The sequence below is a fragment of the Aptenodytes patagonicus genome, chromosome 6 (genome assembly GCF_965638725.1).
Source record: "Aptenodytes patagonicus chromosome 6, bAptPat1.pri.cur, whole genome shotgun sequence".
Taxonomy (NCBI): domain Eukaryota; kingdom Metazoa; phylum Chordata; class Aves; order Sphenisciformes; family Spheniscidae; genus Aptenodytes; species Aptenodytes patagonicus.
The window spans coordinates 73,919,407-73,936,351 of record NC_134954.1 but is presented as its reverse complement, the minus strand read 5'-3'; the positions used below and the strand labels follow the sequence as shown (position 1 = coordinate 73,936,351).

Sequence of the window (16,945 nt, the reverse complement as noted above, 5' to 3'; positions counted from 1 at the left end):
AGCATCCACAAAAACAAAGAGCTCAACAGGTGTACTAAAAATAAAAATACCTAAAAATAACTTAAACTCCATTAAATATTTAAACATACCCGACACCACAATAACTGTATTAGCCAAACTGGTCATGAAAACCCAGTAGTGCTCATGGCAAAACCGCCTTTGTCTGAAGGTTTGCCTCGTTTATGAAAACTCAAATGGTCTATTTTATTATGCCGTAAACCTTATGGGGCGACACTCAAGCAAAGATCATCTGAGATGGGTATTTATACAACATATGTGAATCCAGTCTAAATCAACCGCACGCGCGTATCAGAACCATCAAACCGATTACCCTGCCTAAACACGCTTCACCGATCCGCTCAAACAAAGCGAGCGCGGCTGCAATTTAGGGAAGCCCTTCCAAAACAAACACGGGCGTCACGTGCCTCATCCCTGACAACGTGCATGAGGCAGGGTTAAACATATCACAGCGTACCAGTGGCCGCCCGATCGGACGTTGTTTCTGCTGATGGCGTTCAAATAAAGTGCATGCGCTCACCGGAAAGGCCAGCGCCAGGTGAAAAGGTTCAGGTTTATTTGGGATGCTGAGATTAAGCTGCTGCTCCTTGGGATTTTGGTCGGTGGACGCCCACGAGACCGTATGACTTTAGCAACAGATGCACAGAGCCGTTATCTTAAGGTGCTAAAATCTTATCAAGGACTTCCATTATTCTGGAGACAAGAGCTATTGTTTCCACTCACATCCACGCTATTTTGGGAAAGTGGTTATGCACGCAATTGCCCAAATTAGCTTTTATTCAGTTATTCAAAAATAACACCTGAAAAGTAACCCAACTGAATCTACTTCGTTTACTTCAAAAATCACGCACGTCAATATGAAACAACAAACAAATTCAAATCCGCACAAGAAAGCTTGGAGCTGGCAAAGAGAAATCGAGTGGTTGAAGTGAAGAATATTTTGGTTTGATTGTCCTTCTCCTTCCTGCCAACTTTATTTTCAGGTGACTGAAACGTTCATGGCATACCTCTACCTTAGCTTCCAAAGCACAGCTGTAGACACACATTATTTACTTAAAACCATCCATCCTACAGCTGATTAAACTCCTGAAATGAGCTTGTCAGGCCCCTCCCGCCACCACCCAGACCAAAAAACATTGATTTCCGCAACAATAACGTGAATATCGTGGCATAAAAGGACAACAAGCCGTAATCGCCCCGACGGCGCTTCAGTACGAGTGCTGGAAAATAGCGTGGACTTGCATTGCGAAGTGATTTAGTCCGAAAATCTCTGCACGAATAAAGGAATGGTAACAGTGAAAGGGAATGGGGACTGGAGTTAGCAATTTCCAACTATTGGCGGGGGGGGGGGGGGCTTAAAAAAAAGAGAAATCAAACACTAACACAGCGGCAGTTCACATAAGTTCCTGTGAAAAGCTATTTTTTTGAGGAATTTTTTTTAATTGCCCCTGGGCACTTCATAGCCATATCTAATAAGCTTGAAGTTAGGCAAGGTCATGAGTATGCAGCCTTCAGAATTTCTGAATATAAATTACCAGGAAAATACCCTGTTTGCGTGACTTCCAGTTTTCCAGAATCATTTTATTCACTGCACTATAAACCGACTTCCGCATCCCAATAATTTGGTCTGTTAATCCGTTTACATTTCTCCTTTTGCGCAGCATATCCCGTAGTGTGGAAACACCCTTGTCAATACAAACCCCGGTGATTTTGTAACCTGCCTGATGCCGAAATATTTACATTAACATTTTGGCGGCCAAATACCTTCAGTATACAAAGGAATCGTCCGACAGCTACTCAGCCAACTACCTACAAGTCATAATTCGTCTGTACAACAGCTAATGAGATGAAAGCAGATACACACAAAAGCAGTAGGCTGACTGATACAAAGTAATTGCAGGCAGAATTCGATGACAGAAATTTAGGTAATTCTATTAAAGGAAAGGCAGTTGCATAGGAAAAGAAAGAAAGGTCAGATAAAACCCCCCAGAATTTAAATGGAATGCACGAGGAATTTTATATACCATATGAACACATAAAAGGACACAATAAAACTTCCACTTAGATTTGACTCTATCCCTCCCATCCCTTCCTCTCCCGTTTAGCAGTTTATATAGCGTATTTAGCCGTTTATATAAAGCCAGGCAAGGCAGCGAGGCGAGCCCCCGCAACCGCTTACTCAGAAATACACGCCGATGGAGGAGCACGCAGGATATTTTATGTCCTCATCCTAAGCGCATCCCAGCATTTAACCTCAAGGTTCCCACGAAGAATGTTCCGGGTATTACAGCAAAGTAAACTCCTGGCACGAAGGCGCAGCCCCTGCCGCATGCATCTGCAGTGTCCCTTCTACGAGAGACCCAGTCTCAACGCCCTGCCTTGGCACTGTTGTGATCCGAATAAATAGCAAGATTGTGGATTCAGACCGAATCACGCCCTGCAGCACTAAAGAAGGGTCTGAGCTGGGGATCACGTAGGCGCAAAGCTGTGCGACGTACAAAAGGCAGCGCCGTTTATAGAGAGCTTTCCCCTTTTTTAACACGTACCAAGCGATAAACCATGGTTTTATTTGGTATATAAATGTCAAAAATATTTAAGAAGTTAACAGTGATACGTGGTCCGTGATGAAACAGTCCCGCCTACATACATACGTCTCTACCGTGAAACCCTCACAATTTCCACAGCAGCTTTATAAAAGCTGTATCAGAGACAATAAAGTACCGTGTATGCCCAACAGACCAAACACCGGCACTTAGGGAAAACGCTGATTATTGCTGCGAACATATGGTGACTGAGGGATAAGAACTACGCTCCTCTCTGAGTAGGTCACACCACACAACAAAGAACGCAGGAAATTCACCGGGGGAAAATGGGCATCGAAGGTCTACTACCGCTATTGTAATACTTGGCAACAAGGAAAACGATGAAGAATTATTTACTCTATAAGAGAAAGAAGGCTTTCCGACAAGCCGGCAGTCTTGTCGTTCAAACTAACCTGTCCTCCCAAAAAAATCACGGAATCCAAAATAATTTTTAAAAAAAGATGAAATAAACGTGGGATATATTTGTACCCATGTCCTTCCTCACCAATGATATCACAAGAAGGTGTTGTCTAATGTAAAAATCTATTCAGAGTGCCAAAGAAGTACCAGCAATTCTACCTTGCTGCCTACTTTGTGCTGTTCTCACTCAGTAAATATCTTCTTACAAAAGGAAGGTACCCATCCGCAATCGAGATACGCCGTGTTTTACCCAGGGACCACCTCAGCCACCCTGCGATTGAAATAAGAGTTTGTTTTCAAGGCAAATGAGTTCATTTTAGCTAAACACGTCTTACTGAGCTTTATCGAACCAAACCATCAGCTGCACCAATACATACTTTAATCTCTTCTGCGGAGTTCGCCATTGCCCAAGCCAGGCTGTTGTATCACTTGACCCCTGCGAGTTGTTCTGCCTGTTCCATCACACCAATTTGACAGACGCTACGTGCAACGTGGGGGCCAGGGAAAGGAGGGGGGGGGGTGTTATAGCTTACTGCGGTCAGGTTCATACATGGCTAAATAACATCTTGAAGGAGGTACAGCAATTATTTCAGCGCTCCTTAAACCGCTATACTTGCCGATCAATCCGGGTTCTAATGGGAGTGGGAAGCCCTGACAAATCGAGGGATTCAGACTTGGGTTTCCATTGGAAAACCCCAATCCCACTCATGAGCACGTGAGCAAAAACTGAAAAAAATAATTTATTCTATTTCCAAACTACGTTGTAACCTACACTTCACCTTTTACACCGGAGAGTCGGAGGAAATCAGACTCAAGATCAGACAGACGAATGCCAGATAATTAAACAAGCGGATCACTGATGCATAAATAAAGTTTTAGGTTTACAGCAAACAAGTCTCCTACTGTAATACCGCCAGGATGACTTTTCAAATGTTTTTATGTCAGCACTGGCCTACAAAATCCAGTGGAAACTGGAAGGGTCGGATTCCCTCCCTGCTGACACCTCCCTGGGCCGTACAGGAGGCAGCAGGGTTAGACCCGAGGACCAGCCTGATTAAAAGCCTGTCCTCGGTGTTTGCATAGCTAATCAGCTGAGTGTTGGGAATCATTTTATCTGAGCAGTGCTAATGAGCTAAATCACTATTATCATTGCAGCGATCACCCACCCGTGAGCGCCTCACCAATGATTTATTTTTACCTTGTTCCACAGCAAAGCAAACGCGGATCTAGTGAAGAAACCTCGTCCTGACACCCTCCTCTCTACCAACGCGTGGAGCCTGCAAGCTCATCGCTTGCTAAAGCAGAGATACCTACGCTTTCATTTCAGCCATCCTTCCTTCAGCGCTTGTTACGCAGCAGGCGGCACCGCCACAGTTCCACGCCAGAAACCCCAAGTCGCAGGTCTGAAATCCTCGCGGCTCCGCAGCCGTGAAGCCGGAGCAGGACGCGGGAGCCAGCCCGACCTCCTGACACCACCGTCCCGCAGCAGCCCTGAGCTCTGATGCATCGAGATAGTCGTATCTCTGCGCGAAACGGGGCTTCCACAGCAATAAAAGCAAAAGGATTCAACAAAGATCGTTCCAAAGGTATGTTAATGGCCACGCTGGGGATCTCCACCCAGTTCACACCGAGATCTTTGTTATTTACCATTAATTTCCACAGAAAAAGCTCTCTGAGGCAACATAATGGGGTTTTTTGAGAGAGAATACATATATTGTGCCAGTCCTGCCCATTAGAAGTTCACAATCCACGATAACCATCAGCCCTGTGCTCTGGCGTGGCCTTACGATGAATCTCATACAGACAAAAAAGACGAACCACGGCCCTTCCGCACAGCCTGGACTTCTGCTGCTGTAAAAAATCAACAAATTCCACCTAACAGTGTGCCGTATTGAACACAACGGATACTCCTGCAGGTAGTCCCACGCTTTGGGCAGGTTTTCGTACCTGTCAATACCCATTACCAAGTAAAATATAAAAGAAATCATGTGGACGTCTGAAAGAATTATACAGCTTGCCTATTGTATTGGCAAGTGATGTAATTTAGCGCTTTCCATCACACTAGCTATAGAATGTAATTATAATTAAGGAACTGTTACTATTCCCTCCAAAGAAAGCGTATTTTAGCAGAAAAGAGCGTGTGCACTGGCCACGGTTGGAAACACAACTATTTGTCTGAGAAATTAATTTGATTTTTTTTTTCCATAGCGGTATCTTTTTAAATAACAAGGAAGAGCGGGGAGCTCTGTTGCGCCAGCGATGCGCTTCTCTCTCGCAGAGTCACCACACACGTAACTATTTCATTTGCTTTTGCTTGGAAAACGGTTTGTAGAGAGCTGCGTTTTCATAAGCAGGCTCTTCAAAACCAAAAACAAACACAAAAAAAATCACACCCCCCCCCGGTCTGCTGCCAAATCCGAATGACCCCACCGGGGAGCGGGGCAGGACCAGGCAGCCGCATGACCGCGCCTCGCCCGCCCCATCACCCCCCCCCCCCCCCCCTCCCCGCCGCCACCACCCGCACAAAGCGCCCCGGCGGCCGGACGCACGGCTCGGCTCCCCCCCCCCCCCCGAAAGTTCCCCCCTTTGGGTCTCAGCATCGCGGAGCCGCTCCCCGCGGGCCGAGCCCGGCTCCCCCCCCCCCCGCCCCGAACAGCCGCCGAGGGACCCGCGGAGCGGCGCCGGCGCGCACAAGCCGCGCTGCGCGGCCGAGGAACGCCCCCCCCCCCCCCAAAATAAACGAGTCTGCGGTAGGGGTGTGTTTCGCGGGGAGGGGGGACTCCAGCCCCCGGGGCCGCGCAGCCCCTGGGGGGTGTGTGTGTGTGTGCTGTCACCCGGGCTGTCAACCCCCAAACCGGGTGGGCAGGAGGGGGCTCGCCGGGACCTGCCCGCCCCTCGGCTCGCCCCGCCGGTCCTCCCGCAAACGCGGGCTCCGGTTCCGCTCCCTTAACGGGGCGGCTGCCCCGCACGCCGAGCTTAAAGACTCCGAGCGGTGGCTGGGCGGAGGCAGAGCGTTCAGGCTTACCTTCTACCTCGCACCGCGGGCGGTCCGTTGTCCTAAGCACGCGTCAACCGAGGTGACTTTTTAGACCCAAAGCTTCTTTTTTTTCGCCGCGATGCCGGGGGAGGGGGGGGGGGGGGGGTGGTGGTGTTAGAAAGAGGAGATTTCGCCCCCGCGTCCCTTCGCCCCCGCGTCCCTTCGCCCCGCGCCTTCTGGCCCGTCCTTCAGGGGGTTTCCGTCGCGCCCTCAGCAGAGCCCGCGGAGGCGGGAGGGTCCCCGCGGGGGGTCCCCGCGGCCCCCCCCCCCCCCCCCCCCCCGGCGCGCTCCCCCCCCCCCCCCCCGGGCGCTGCGCAGCCCGGCCGGTCGCCGCCTTCTACCGGCGCCCGGTTCCCGTCGCCTCGGCGGCGGGAGCCGGGGCCGCGGGCTCGGTACGCCTCCCCGGCGGGGCCGGCGGCAAGCCGCGCCGCTCGGTCGTGGAACGGGTTGCGCCCGGGGCAGGTCTGCTCCGTCGGGAAGGGAAGGTTGGGATCTGCGCCGGGCGGGCGCGGTGCCGAGCTCTAGTTCTCCCTCATTGCTCCATTAAAAGTTAGATGGTGGATAATTTCAAGCGTCTGCCTACGTATCGAACAGTTACGGTGTTCTGCTCTCTCACACGAGTCGCCTTTGTTTCGGGGGGGGGGGGGGGGGGGGGATCATCTATGGACAATAAAGCGTAAATTCAAAAGCAGGGGGAACGAGGCGCCCTCGGGGAGAGCGGCCGAAGGGGGAGAGGAACCGCAGCCCGCCGCGGCGTGCCGAGGCCGCTGCCCTCCGCAGCGACGAGCGGAGCGAGGGCCCCGCCGGCGCCCGTCGGGTACGAACCGTCGCCGCTCCTGGCTGCGGGGTTACCTTCCGGCCAGCCGCTCCGCGGGGCCGGGGCCGCGGCCGCTCTTCGCGGGGGTCAGCGGTGAGCGGTGTCCCAACTCCTCGCTCCGGCTGGGAGTGTCCTTCCAGCGATGAATCAGGCCGGTTTATCCCAGCGTAATGTTACCGAACGCTTTACTCGAGCAAAACTCCATGTATGAGGCTGCAGGTTTTCATCTCTTGCCAATTTCAAGTGGGTTTTGTTATCATTAAAAGAATGTAATTACGTACATCTCACTGTATTCAAGCCTGTTTCTCAACAGACTGAACATAAATGCCTCCACGTACTTAGAGCAGCATGACATCACGTTTTAGCTCAGTGAAGTGGCTTTTAGATAACAAGCATGAGAATGCGAAGATTAGATAAAATATTGAGGAAGAGCCGTGACTACCAGCTATTTGTTTGTACATACTAGCGTAAAGTTTAACACCACAATTTAATTCATTTCGGTACATTAATTAGTCATGCAGAAAGTATTCAAAACAGACTAAGCAACAGCTCCTCAAAAAAGCATTAGTATTAAATCAAAGCAGCATCGGCTGCCAGCTGAAAGCTGCTAATGAAGGAATGCCCTTGCTGATGGGAGAAGCTACGCAACCTGTCCCCCGCTCCCATCCCGCGCTCCCCAAACACAAATCAGGGGCAGGGAGCCCGGCCTGGCACCACCGGTCTTTCCTGCTCCATGGTGCTCCCGTTTCCTCTTTCAAAGTTGCTGGGAATACAGCCTGCAAAATATAAGCGCTCTCAAACGGTTCTCCAACACGGCCAAAGACATTTTTGTTCTCTGGGTTTTGAGCACTGCCACGTGTACGCTGCTGTGTGAAATTTCATTTCGTGAAGAGTTGCTCTGTCGATAGAACCATTGTTCGCTCACGGGAAAGGCTGCAAAGCCAGACCCAAGTCTTGAATTAATTGCTTATTATTTACCTACACGGCATCCTGGAGCGGTCCACGTTTTCCTCTTAGGGTTAACGTAGTATAAATATCCATTTCAAAGATTCGTTAGAGTTTTGCAGGAAAAATATCGCATAATGGAGCACTGACTCAGGGTCAAAAAAATAAAAGTCAAGGGCAGACCTCCTTAGACCGTCATATCCCACAAGTCAGATAAAGGCAGAAGGAGGACTTGACTGGGAAAGAGAGAAATGGTTTAGCCGAAGAGGTAATAAATACAGAGGTCCAGGAAAGCCTTTAAGGGAGCGAGGACCAAACCTTTGCGTGGGCAGGGCAAGATCCCCTTCCTCGCCCTGCTGCAGGACCAGAGCTGCTGGGTGTTTCTGGGCGACGAGCTGCTCGGGCAGGTCATTTGAAAGGCAGATGCCAGCTCTGGGCGTAAGACCTCAGCCAGGGCTGGGCGTGGAGGCCGGGAGCTTGGTGCTGAGCAGGCAGCGCTTGGACAGAGAGGACGGGAGCCAGGAAGCCCATGGGAGGAGGAAGTTATGGCAGTTAAATACAGGGCATTGCTTGGACCAAGGAAGGGCATCTGACTGGGTTTACTCACTGGGTTCACAGCTTGCCTCATAGAATCATAGAATCATTGAGGTTGGAAAAGACCTCTAAGATCATCGAGTCCAACCGTCAACCCAACACCCCCATGCCCACTAAACCATGTCCCTAAGCGCCTCATCTACTCGTCTTTTAAATACCTCCGGGGATGGGGACTCCACCACTTCCCTGGGCAGCCTGTTCCAATGTTTCACCACTCTTTCAGTAAAGACATTTTTCCTCATGTCCAATCTAAACCTCCCCTGGCGCAACTTGAGGCCATCGGGTGGTGGCTGTAAAGCTGCTGTGGCACGGCAAGTATTCAGTGGTCCTCTATGGACCGAGATGGTAGCCAGCCTTACCCCAAAAAATAAACGGGTAGAGAGAGAAGTCTCCTTTTCAGGGGAGCTAACGAGAAAACAAGGCTGAAAGAGTGGCATAGACAGTGATTGCTAACAGACAGCCGACACCCTGGGACCGAGGTCCTAACTCAACTCAAAGATCATCCTTTACACCGAAAAACCCTAGCCTGATACAGAGGATTTAATAAGACATAGGTAATTCCTGTCATATTTATTCCCACGAATACCATTAATAGGAACAGACTCATCTGGCTGGAGCTTTCAGTGCTTGTGAATCACCCCAATGAATCAGTCATAACAATACAGACAAGGAGCTTACTGAAGAGAAGACAAAAGGAGCAGCAAGGCTACGAGACGGCATCCTGAAGATGAGAAGTTTAAAAGCAGAGGCAAGAAATCCCACAACAGTATCAGGATTATAAGTCTTGTGAAGGTTACAAAAGCCTCCTCTTTCTGTAGGGAGATTATGAGGTCAAAATGTCTAATTGAAAAGGGTTTTATATGAATCAATTTATTCCAACTCACTCCATCAGTAGCCATAGAAGGTATACGTACCTGACTGTACGCGCATGTATGCAGGAGAGTTATTTCAAACAGCCTGGAAACTTTGTATATAAAACCGTTGTTAAAATAACTCCTAAAATTATGTAAGTTATGAAATAAATTGTAAAGCATTTAGCATAAAGTCCCACACAGACTCGAGGATTAAAGACATAATTGATGTTAACCATAAAAAAGCTAGGTAATTTATTGTGAAAGACATTTATTTCTTCTCCTGAGGAGGATTGCTCACTACAGCCAAGCGTCTTACGCATCCCTTTGCTGAGAGGTTGAGCACTGACGTGATGTTTAAGGCAGGCTCACGAGCAGCAATCACCCACAACGGTCCAAGTAAGCGCTGCGGTGTCTCACGCCAAGTTCATCTGGGGAATCCTGCAGCATCAAAGGCCAGCTATTAATAGCTATTATTAATTCATTAATTTGAAAGATTACATGAAAGAATTAACAATCGTAGAGAAAACCGGCCGGCAACATTACTTCTGTTGATAGCAAATCCTGGTTTTGTCCTTCTGGAGAATGAATGAGTGACATCTGTTCCTTCAGAAATGGTCGGGGGGCCTTAAGCGCCTTTGTGCACGATGTAAAAATAGATTTAAATTTTCACATATCTTCAGACACTTCCTAATTGGCCAGGCATGAAAACACATTACTATTTAACAGTATCTTCCGTGCAGCCCTTGGTTCCTGTGCCAACATTCAATGCATTTTATTCATCCACTCGCTTGTGATGGTTTATGACTGATCACTTCATAGCTGGGGAACATGAAAGCCGTTTCTTTAGCTGCATAGAGCTTATACAAGCAGCAGTGTGCATCTGTGGCTCTTAGCACTGCTAGATCGGATTCCTCAAATTCCCCATAAACACTGGGAAAACAGCTAAACTGGGACTATTATCGTTTCATTCTCTGTGTCCATCATGACCTAGTCTAGTTTAGGCACAAGGCTGAACTTCTTTGCATCTGTGTCTCAGAACAGTAACTCTCCTATCAAGAGTACCTTATTATTACTACTTGTAGTTCTCCACTACCAGCATCAGATATAACACGTCTGTCTAAATTAAATTTTGCTGAATCCTTTTTTAAAAGCCTTCTGCCAGTTTTAATCACCTTTACGTCTTTGCTGAAGCTTTGCCAAGAGCGCCCAGCATTCGGTGTTTCTGAAAGAACAGCTCGGTTATTGCAGCAGCAGACAGCCCCCAGAAGGCACGCTGCCTATCTTCTGTGACCTCCTGGATTTAGACCAAGATTTTGGAAGAAAAAGCGCAAGTAAATCATAGAATCATAGAATCATTGAGGTTGGAAAAGACCTCTAAGATCATCGAGTCCAACCGTCAACCCAACACCCCCATGCCCACTGAACCATGTCCCTAAGCGCCTCATCTACTCGTCTTTTAAATACCTCCAGGGATGGGGACTCCACCACTTCCCTGGGCAGCCTGTTCCAATGTTTCACCACTCTTTCAGTAAAGACATTTTTCCTCACGTCCAATCTAAACCTCCCCTGGCACAACTTGAGGCCGTTTCCTCTCGTCCTATCGCTTGTTACTTGGGAGAAGAGACCGACCCCACCTCGCTACAACCTCCTTTCAGGGAGTTGTAGAGAGCGATGAGGTCTCCCCTCAGCCTCCTTTTCTCCAGGCTGAACAACCCCAGTTCCCTCAGCCGCTCCTCATCAGACTTGTTCTCCAGACCCCTCACCAGCCTCGTTGCCCTTCTCTGGACACGCTCCAGCACCTCGACGTCCTTCTTGTAGTGAGGGGCCCAAAACTGAATCATTAACCTTTGGGCTTGGTGGAGTTCGGGCTGCACATCCATGATCAGGCCGTACAAAAGCCAGGGCATGAGAGAGATGCTCGCACACGTCACACCTCTGAGCAGCCCTTCCAGCCCACCTTCTCCTGGCTGTTCACCATCCGGGGCAAAAAGACTATAAAGAGATGGTGAAACACGACAGCGCTTGCAGGTATCCGAAGTCTGGCTATGCTATAATGATAATTTTGCTTGTTGATGGGAACTGAATCTCCACATCTTCAGAGATACAGGAGAAGGTCTTGACACAAAGAGGTTGTCCAAATTATAACCCTCCAGCTATCGTCTGCTTCCTACAAACCTCGGGGAACTGAGGCGTTTGTGTGCTGACCCCAGAAAGCACCACTCAAAAAACGGCAGTCTCAGCAAGAAAAAGCTCAAAGCCAGGATATTATACTTCACATCAAAGGAACACGATTGAAAGTACTGAGTTTTGAAACTTCAAGTTCAGTTGCTACCAAAATTCTACCAAATTGTCTTATTTGGTAGAAGATTCAAGGACAATACCTTGGGGACATATTCCAAGCTATCGGTGGTTTATAGTCATATTACAAATGTAGGGCTTAGGTTTCTGCATGCCCAAACAGTCCTTGGTTTCATGTGGAATTAGTGACATAATTAACAACGTTTAATGATGTTCAACAGACACTCGGTGCCAGAAGACAGACTGAGCAGTCTAAACGGGCCCCTTTCTATGATATCAGCAAGACTGAATTTTCCAGTCCTACAGAGGGAAGTAAGGTAAATATCTATGGTGTTACTGGTCTCTAGCGTTTGGAAATTACTTTCCCAGCAGTAAAACTGGGAACACGTTATTAAATCACAGCATTTTGTGAAGAACAGGACATACTGGGCATTCTTGTATCCTTCATTTGACTTCAGACTTCCTGGTTTAAATATCACTTGAAGAGAGAGAAAAATCTGATGAATTATTTGTTCCGATTGCATCCAGTCTAACACCCCAACCACCAAAGCAATCTCAAAAAGAAAAGGATTTCACACCAGTTCAGCATCCCTTCATTTTCAATGGTAACGCTTTCCAAATTCCTTTTGGACATCCCTTTGGGAGAGCATGGCTGAATAGAACATAACGTAACACCTATCTGGTGTAATAAAAAAACCTCAACGCTTCAAATAAACAAGAAAATATTATAGGAAAGAATGAGGTAAGGTTTACAGAAAGATGGGCAGGTGAAGAAAAGTTGGAGGGGAAAAGTAAGAGTGCTTTGAGGGCAAGGGGGTAGCATAACACGGAGAAATAAGTGCGTGGGGAAGGGGAACAGAAGATTTTAGACAATCCATGGTTAGGTGACAGGGAAGATCCCTATATCCTCAAGGACCTGCCGTCCTCTGCCTGATAAGAAACTAGACTAATTAGCCAGCGCACGGTTCTGTGCCACAGCAGAAGCATGGGCATGCCCAAAATCTTCTTGTAAAGTTTTAGGCCATGGACAACATGAGTTGGGTTAAAAAAAAATAACCAAAAAAGGACAAAAATGTGGCCAAGCCACTAAGGAACAGAAGGCAGAAGCTCTAGCCAAGTAGCAACCACCAAAATACTTGCACGCAGCTACGTAATATTATATCTCCTAGGAGAAGGTACTGAAGGTGTGTGGCATGTTTTAACAACACACTCCGCAATTTATAAACTACGGTTTCAGTGTGCCCGTTGTACCCACCAAGAACAATATTTTAGCAAACGTCTTACAGCGTGTTTTTCCTTCGCTGCCAGGCTTTGGCAGGAGACACCTCTGCGCCAGGAAGGGAGTTCCAGAAGCAGGTATCGACTGTAGAAACGACAGTCGGGAGCCTCTCTGCCAGATGAAGGATGCTTCACAGAAGTGCGCTTCTGGATCAGCGGCAGCCATAAAAAGCAGGAACCATGAAATAAAGAAGAAAAACAAAACAAAACAACCCCCCCCCCCCCCCCCAGAGGGTTAGTGGAATAAAAAGGGGGTTAAATTTTTTTTCCACAGGCTGTTTTTTTTGCAAAGAGCAAGGAGAAAAGCGACAGGCATGAAAGAGACCCTGATTGCCTATTATTAACTGCTAGTAGCACCATTAGTTTATTTACTAGAGTGAAAACTAATAAGGAGACTAATGAGAGGTTTGGTTTGAGGCACTGTGGCATTTCATTACAGTCTGGTGGAAAATTGGAAATGAACCTGATAGCTCTGTACTCCATTAACTCTTTCTCTCCGATCTGTGTGAAAACGCAAACACACATGCCTGCATTCAGCCGTACTTGCCAGGAGAGCTCCTAATGATTTTTTGACAACTTTAATACCCCTAATAGAAGATTTCTTGCCACTTTTCCTCTTTATGTCTAGCATTGCAGTATTACAACGTTAAAATTCGTCTACCATCAACATAATAATAGTTTATATGCCTGTCGTGCCTTTGATCAGGGTCTGTCAAAGCACGGCACAAAATGCAATTAATTAAGCCTCCCGCTACTCCTCGGGTCGGTAGTGGGATGCAGCGGTGTCACTTCACCTCCCCAGCACGGGGGCAGCCAGCCCCACGACACTGCTTCAAGGTGCAAGGAAACATTAATTCCTTCAGTAACCTGCTCGGTAAAGATAAACGCTATCTCCAACTCAAGAGATAGGGAGAGGATAGAAAGCTGTTGTGGTTTAACCCCAGCCGGCAACTCAGCCCCACGCAGCCACTCGCTCACTCCCCCCCGGTGGGATGGGGGAGAGAATCGGAAGGGTAAAAGTGAGAAAACTCGTGGGTTGAGATAAAGACAGTTTAATAGGGAAAGCAAAAGCCGCGCACGCAAGCAAAGCAAAACAAGGAATCCATTCACTCCTTCCCGTCGGCAGGCAGGTGTTCAGCCATCTCCAGGACAGCAGGGCTCCATCACGCGTAACGGTGACTTGGGAAGACAAACGCCATCACTCCGAACGTCCCCCCCTTCCTTCTTCTTCCCCCAGCTTTATATGCTGAGCATGACGCCATATGGTGTGGGATATCCCTTGGGTCGGTTGGGGTCAGCTGTCCCGGCCGTGTCCCCTCCCAACTTCTTGTGCCCCCCCAGCCTGCTCGCTGGTGGGGTGGGGTGAGAGGCAGAAAAGGCCTTGGCTGTGTGTCAGCACTGCTCAGCAGTAATGAAACCACCCCTGTGTTATCAACAGTTTCCAGCACAAACCCAAAACACAGCCCCATACCAGCTACTGGGAAGAAAGTTAACTCTACCCCAGCCAAAACCAGCACAAAAGCAAAATGCAGGATCTGCTGGGATTGGGGAAGGAAATTAAATTCATCACCTTTGCTTGATAAGTATCTTAGAAACTCCAGTGTAAATGAATACAGCAATAGCACCGCACAAAGAAATTAAAAGATTTTGGAAACTTTTCATGGGTACATTTGAGAAACAGGAAGCAAACAGGTAAACCCTGTAGTTTAGGGTTTACAATAAAACAATAAAACTGGTTAAAACAATAAAACTGTTTTAACCAGTTGGATAATAATAAGGCCAGTTCCTTTGCAAGGAGCTATACATTTACAGAAGACTGCCACGTCATCTACCTCTTTCCCCATATGCTCATGCACACGCAGCATCCCTGTGCATACATCATCTCTGGTAGTGCTGCCAGATCTTTCGACTGCTTGATGGTCTCATTTCTGCTGGGTTTTCATAAATAAAAAAACCCAACTCTGTTTCGGGAATGAATACCTCCTTGAATCAACGTTAAAACAGCAGTCTCGATCCCCCCAGCCCATGCATTTCGGTTTCTTCCCTGAATCCTAAAAATGAGTGGATGGGCTAGAGTTACTCTTTGCAGATCCTATTTATATGAGCGCGTGTATGTACACCACGCACTAGGGAGCATCTAGGTTGTGTGATGAATACCCTAGCATTTTCACAAAATTACCAAATTGTATCTTTTTGTTTGGTTGGCTTTTCACCAGTCCTCCTAGAGGAGCAATCAAAACCACTGCTATCAAGTACAATCTCTCTGGGTAGAAGTTACATGGGGAGCATCTCTCCGTTTGCAAATGCACCAAAACATTCAGATGCAAAACATCTGAGCTTTCTGGAGATGATCCGTTTGGTTTCTTAGGAGGAAAAAAGATTGCCTGAAGAAGAATCCCAATAATTTCTGCTATTCATAGCTGGCTATTTATAACAGTTGGATCCTCAATTAAGTACAAGGGAAATACAGGTATTTAAGTTCTCAGCTCTCCAGCATAACTAGGTAGAGAGCACAACTGAGACAAAATTTAAAAATAATAATAAAAAAAAAAGATGGATTTAAAAGAAAATACCAAAGGGGGCTAAACCAACAAGTTTTATGTTCTTCCCTCAGGGAAAAAGTCTTTAAAGCAGGTGCAGAGATAAGCAGCAGAAGGCACAACAGAGTGGTGCAAACATGACATGGAAGAAATAGCAAAAATACATGCACATGCAACTACATCTCCTTCCCATGGAAGTGGTGTCAGATGGCATAAACGAGCTGGGCAAAGAAAGCAGTTCCATAACTGCAAAATCACATGCAAGCTGAACTCCAGCCTCTTCTTTTGACCATTTGTCTGTGTAACTGAAGAGTATCATTAAATTATTTCACTGATCCCAGGTCAGAAAGCTGTTGAGGGAGTACGTGTACGCACATTTGCTTCAACTCTTCGTCTCAGATTCCAAAAAAAAAAAAAGACTGATGTGCAATTTTTCCCTGAAGGATTTTGCAAGATTCTGGGAATGGGAGAAATCTCCTGAAACCTGCCCCCTTTGCCATCATCACACACGCGACCTTTTAGTCTGGAGACAGTTCCAGCCTTCATTACCAGACCATTTGATCTGCGCAGTGCCCCAAAGCAAAGAGCCCTTGTTCAGTTTGAAGCTAGACACTTAACTTTATTAAGCACCTGATCCAACGTCCACTGAAGCCGAATTAATGCAAGTCTCCCACCAACTTCAGCCTTCTTTGATTAGGCTGTAAAAAAAAAAAAAAATTACAAAATTCTCCATTTTTTTCCTGTAGCTAAATTCCATCGATGGTTTAATATTTTTTTAATCATCAGGAACATCTTGGGGTTTGCCTCTCGCTTTTAGGTCAAACTTACTGGATGTCTAATGTCAGCACCTAACTGTATTGCCTGTTGCTCTTGTTTTACAGATGGACTTGGTTTTCAGCTAGATGTCTTCTTCGGGCTTATATGTCAAGGACATAAAATACGAAATGGTGGAATGACAAGCTGATTAAAAAAAAAAAAAAAAATATATATATATATATTCAGCAGTAATTGTTCAGGCTACCATACTGGCAATTGGCAGAACTGTGATACGGTGTTGCCATGTTTAATATACAGGATGAAAAAAAGGTTTGAGTTTAATAAAGTAAGAAAATAAACAGAAGAAGGGGAAAAAAGCCATTGGGAAACACTTTGCCTGTCTTTATAGTTAAGATGTTAATGGTCCAAAGTAACATCTGTGTTCTTCCTACATTCTTTAAAAAAAAAAAAAAAAGAAAGAAATCACTTGCTGATTAAGTTAGCTTGCTTTGAAAGCTCACAGCAGATTTATTATTTCCTTTGGAAAAATTGTACTTTGTTCTTCCTACAATATCATTCCCATCAACTGTAGCATGCCAAAAGAAGCTGCTTTGGGAATAAGCCAAAAAGATTGAGACAATGTGGTATACTCTAAGCACAGACTATTTATGGGCTATGAGAGAAAATCCTTTTGTAATTTTTGAAGTCTGCATTTGGTGCAAGTTAATGAGAAAGTTTGAGAGACTGAAAGGTCTCATTACGATATGTCACTCCAAGATTGCATCTTTGTTTTCTTAATTTTCTTT

General features: G+C 46.8%; 1 protein-coding gene across 1 annotated transcript in view; it reads right to left on the bottom strand.

The window, feature by feature from the left end:
* The window catches only part of LYPD6 (LY6/PLAUR domain containing 6), a 37,004-nt gene extending 34,779 nt beyond the window's left edge, over positions 1-2,225 (bottom strand). Inside the window, exon 1 of the mRNA XM_076343151.1 lies at positions 2,198-2,225. The gene's annotated coding sequence lies outside the window, so the exon portion shown is untranslated. The remainder of the gene's footprint in view (positions 1-2,197) is intronic.
* Between the last annotated feature and the right edge of the window lie 14,720 nt (positions 2,226-16,945).